Genomic DNA, 5110 nt, shown 5'->3' with positions numbered 1-5110 from the left:
CATTTTGTTTTAAAAGACAACAACAGAACATTTGATTTTCATCTGTTACTACTTCCAGTTTACTTGCTCAGTCCTCTTGTGTGGTAGTCAGTCTGCAGGTTAAGTAAAGTTACAGCTTTATTTCTGACCCTTACAAAGCGCTGACACTGGAGACTCCTTTCATAAACATTAAACAAACATCTCCTCACAGAAAGCTTCATACATTGCTTGATAAAGTATTCAAGCAAGAAAGTTAATATAAACTTGTGATTGGTCTTGTAGTCAGTACTATTGTCAGAGCAGCTGTTATTGAAAATTAATCAATACCTTCTGACCAATCAGATTTGAGAATTCTTACAAAATGTGCCACTTATGTTAGCTGTCACAACACTGTTATTGGTTGCTCTATTTTATTGAGATATTGGGTTGGTATTCATCATGAATTTGAAATTCATAATTTTTTTTATTTTTTATTTTTTTTTTACAATACTTAAGGTTTGTTAGCTCAGTTATGATACTTTGTACCACCTATATGTGGTGTTACAAAAGCTCACATTTTTGTACATCATATCATACTCCTCAAACATCAAGAGGTTGTGTTTATTAGAGAAGATTCTATAATGACCATAGTAGTAGTAATATGACTATGACATACTACAGTAACCATGGATGTCTATGGTTATGCCAAAAAAAAAAAAAAAAAGATGTGTACATACACACACACACACACACACACACACACATCATTTTGAGTTGTGCAAAATCTGATGTCATCAGTTTATCTGTCATCGGTTTACTCATCTGTGCAATGTCTGTTGCAATGTAACACATAGTAACATTTCAAAACACACACACACATACACACATACACTCAGAATACCGCTCTGTGACAGATTATTCGGCCTTCTCGGTTCCATTAATCGTACCACAGCTGTGCTAAATCATATTTCATGTTCCTGCTACACCATTTTAAAATTGTACTACTGAATGCATAATCACAAACAAAAGGCACAAAACACTGGGATCTGTAATGCTGGGAGTTAATCTGCACACACATGCACACACACATACACACACACTAAAGCTTTTCATAAATCAGCACAGGACCCACAGCTGAGCTAAAAATGCTGATATCTACATAAATTCATAGAACATAATTCAAAGGACTTGTAACTCTGTTCTTTTTTTGTACCTCAGATCTCTCATTTAATCTATGAGTAACTCTTTTCATCTTCATGTTTCCATGGCAACAAAGTGGCGATGAGGCAGAGGAGGTGAGAGCTAGTGAAGGGGGCTGATGGGATGGAGTGAGGGAGGTGGGGGATGCGTTGTTTTTTTTTTTGGAGAGGGTTGGGGGAGGATTATCTGGTCGGATGGATAGAAGGTCATCTCAGTTTGTCCTTGGGAGAAAAAAAAAAGCCAACTCAGAGATGCCTTTGTTTCTCCCAGCCATCAATTAGTGCCCTGATTAAAGGTTCCTGTGGTGGGGTGGTTGCTGAGAGTTAATGAGATTGTTAACAATTTTTAGGACTCACTTTTATTCACCTAGTCAAGAGTAAAATACTTACAGAGATGATAAAACATCCTGTGAATCCAGTATAAATGCATTATAAAGCATTTGATAAAGACTGATTTGAACTGCCCGATTTAGACACACTATTTACAACCATTAATAAACTGTTATGAAGCAGCATATCAACCGATTCTCTCACTTGTCATATGGTGTACAGTATTTCCCATGTATATCAATACATTTCATATGAACTGAACTTAATATCGTGATAGGATTAGGGATGAGTTAAAAGTCTAAGGATAATCTTATACAACAGTTCTTCTAATATGATTGGACAAGCTGCGTACCAAAAGGGATGATATTTAGTATTGAGACATTTTCCTGCTTGTGTCACTTTTTATTTTTTTGTTTGCTAATATAATTCCAGTTACAGGAACAGTTTGTTACATTGAAACCATTACTACACTCACTATGGTCTGTCAGTCAGTCATTCTGTGCGTTGGCATGGCAACACACAACACTCTACCCACCTGTGGCTTCTTTGGGAACTATTTTTGTTGATGGAACAAAAATAAACAAAACATTGTGTCTTTAATGTCAGTTCATCGATATTCATGTCTTGTTTGTAGAGCTGTTTCATAAAAGAAATATCACACTTGCAATTATTCTGCTGTACTTAATATCAGTCCAGCTGTGATTACCTGCAATTACCTGCGGTTGAATCACTGCTTGTTCCATATTGTGTTATGAAGAGCTATAAAATGGGCCATCCAAGTAAAGTGAGAGAAAAAAGGTACAAATTGATACTTTATAAAGTGTGTGTAGGTTACCTACTAAATGCAGACAACCATTAACATTTGAATAATTGTATAAAATTAGTTGATAGCCTTATTGATGATGGTCTATAAATGGTTTGTTGACTGTAGAGTGTCCAAATTAGTACATTTTGTAACATGTAATATACAGGAACATACCACAGCTCTGTCAAATTCTGGATTCTGATTGGTCAGAAGGTATGATGGGCGGCTGTGGATCAGGTGGTAGAGCGGGTTGTCCACTAATCGTAGGGTTGGCGGTTTGATTCCCGGCCCACGTGACTCCACATGCTGAAGTGTCCTTGGGCAAGACACTGAACCCCAAGTTGCTCCTGATGTCAAGTTAGCGCCTTGCATGGCAGCTCTGCTACCGTGTGTGTGAATGGGTGAATGAGACACAGTGTAAAGCGCTTTCGATAAAAGCGCTATATAAGTGCAGATCATTTAGTAGTTCTGGCTGCAAGCCAAATTACAGAATTATATTAATACACACTGTATAATAATACATTATTGTTTCTATAGTAACAGTTCATTTACAGGGACTTGTACAATGGATGCTTCATACAATTTGATCTTAACAAGTGTTGAAATTTAGCAATGTAAGATGTATAACTGTTTCTATGGTGACATGTTCTGTTAGGGGACATCTAACATTTATGGAAAGAGTCTCCAGTAGTACTAGGTAACAATCAGAGGTAAGGTTTTTTTTAGGTGATAACTAACTTGTCTTGTGGACACTCAACAATATTGTATGTAATTCTAAATGAATAAAGAGTATGGCATTATTCTTTAATTAAAAAAAATTAAAAACTTGTGAAATTGCTGTGGTGTAAAGTTAATTATTTATTTTCTTTCCCTGTAACAGCAACCAAGTAGTGTTCATAACATCACACCAATTCCAAAGAAACCCAGCCTCATGTTTGTTTGTTTCTTTGTTTACTTGTTTTTTTGTTTTTTTGTTTTTTGAAATAAGCAACTTTTACCTGAGAATTATTAAGAAATTCGAACACCAACCTTTACAAATTCACAACACACTACAGCATTTTAAACATTTTAGAAATGTCTAAAATGTCTAAGTCTATATGCAACTGCAATGGAGTTTTAAAACAATGAAAAAGCTGCTGATTAAAAAACAACAAACAAACAAACAAACAAACAAACAAAAACTTATTTATTTGTGTAAAAGTTACTTAAAAAAAATAAAATAATCAAAACATCAGTGTCTATGACTGAACATAATGCACTAAGCAAACCAGGGGTGAATATAAGTGTTATAAACACTGCTTATAATGCATTCTGATAACAATTAATAAACACATTATAAATATGACTATAAGATATAACACTTCTGTATAATGCCTTATTCATTCACCATAACATGTTATGAATAAATTCATAGGTCATTATTCAAATGGCCTTCATAGATATATAAATATTACACAATGTTATAATGTGACATAAAAAGTCACAAGTTTTTGCCATATAACTACAACTACTCATTAGCACTTATACAGATCTCTGCCAGGCAGTGCAATTATTATGTATGTTATGTTACAGAGTATAGAAATGTATGTATAATGAATAATGAATACTGTGTTCACTTTTTTGAATCCTACTTAACAGTTAAGGTGTCACTCAGGGACCTCACAACATTCAGTCCAGTGCACAACCTTAACCGCTGAGCCACCACTTTTGCCATTTCCAGAAAAGCTCTGCTAACTAATCCTTTAATTAGAAACGCTTGCGCTGAATGCTTATTTGTAAATAGCAAGCTCATTTAGTGAAGATTTAAGCCTGAATTGGCGGTTATGAACACCCGGCCTGCAGCTTAGAGCTGTGGATTTTTCCTGCCAGTCTTCAACGCTGGTTCGTTCTTCACAGTTTCTTTAAAAAAATGTTCCCTCTCCTCTTTCGACCGTACGCCTTCCGTCTCATTCAAACTTCAGCTGTGCTCACTCACTTCCCTCCAGCCTGACAGACACGGAGCTGCTGGATAATTGGAGCTGCTTCAGAGCCAGCTGGCTTACTGCTGCTGACGAATGAAATTGTGTATGTGTGTGCATGGGTAGGTGTGTGTGTGCGTGTGTGTGTACGTGTGTGATATTGGACTGCAGTGAATGAATTAGGCTAAAACCCCTCACAGCTACACAGAATTATGATAAGTGTGTTATTTAGGCTGTATGGCCTGTGCATATTTATAATGGAGGAACGGAGAGAGGAAAAAAATAAATATATAACAGCTAAAGAGCTCTTTTGCCTGTGTATTTATGGCAATTTGTAACACTTCAGATTTCAGCAAGATATGGCAATGGCTGATCTTATGGAAATTTTTTTTTACCTTCTGCAGTGGCTCTTTTACAACGAACATACTGGGTTTGGACTCAAATTTTAAAAAATATGGCACAGAGATTTTATTTATTTTTTTTATTTTATAACCAAAAAGTACCATGTATGTGATGTTTTATATATGTGGTTATGCTTCAATACAGATTACAACAGGAAGTGTTGTTTATAGTTGCAAATGCACACACATTATTCCTTTTTAAAAATCTTTTTCTTTCTTTCTTTTTTTTTTATGAGCACTAAACTAACGCCTGTGTGATGAAATATCAAAACTGACCTCATAAATAAGTGGTAAGTATTTGAGCAAGTTATGGCAATGCGGTTAGAAAATGTTCATGTCTCTAACCTTACACTTTAAAACCTACAAAATTTAAACAGTTTTTTAAAAAAAAAATAATAATAAATTTGCAAGAATGCTACTATGACAAATAATCGTCCCTGACACCATGTGCTGCAATCT

At 35.3% G+C, this 5110-nt stretch overlaps 1 long non-coding RNA gene across 3 annotated transcripts; it reads right to left on the bottom strand.

Annotated features, from left to right (window-relative positions):
- Positions 1-284: 284 nt before the first annotated feature.
- On the bottom strand, positions 285-3057 carry LOC128614806 (uncharacterized). 3 transcript variants are annotated; one of them, XR_008387098.1, is made up of 4 exons: positions 2467-3057; positions 2194-2246; positions 1963-2040; positions 285-1379 (listed from the first exon to the last, which is right to left on the bottom strand). It is a non-coding gene; the product is annotated as an uncharacterized LOC128614806 (long non-coding RNA). The 3 variants fall into 3 exon arrangements; XR_008387100.1 differs by having other exon boundaries at positions 2204-2246; XR_008387099.1 differs by having other exon boundaries at positions 2204-3057.
- Between the last annotated feature and the right edge of the window lie 2053 nt (positions 3058-5110).

This window comes from Ictalurus furcatus, chromosome 1 (genome assembly GCF_023375685.1).
Source record: "Ictalurus furcatus strain D&B chromosome 1, Billie_1.0, whole genome shotgun sequence".
Lineage (NCBI taxonomy): Eukaryota > Metazoa > Chordata > Actinopteri > Siluriformes > Ictaluridae > Ictalurus > Ictalurus furcatus.
This window is presented reverse-complemented; position numbering and strand designations above follow the sequence as displayed.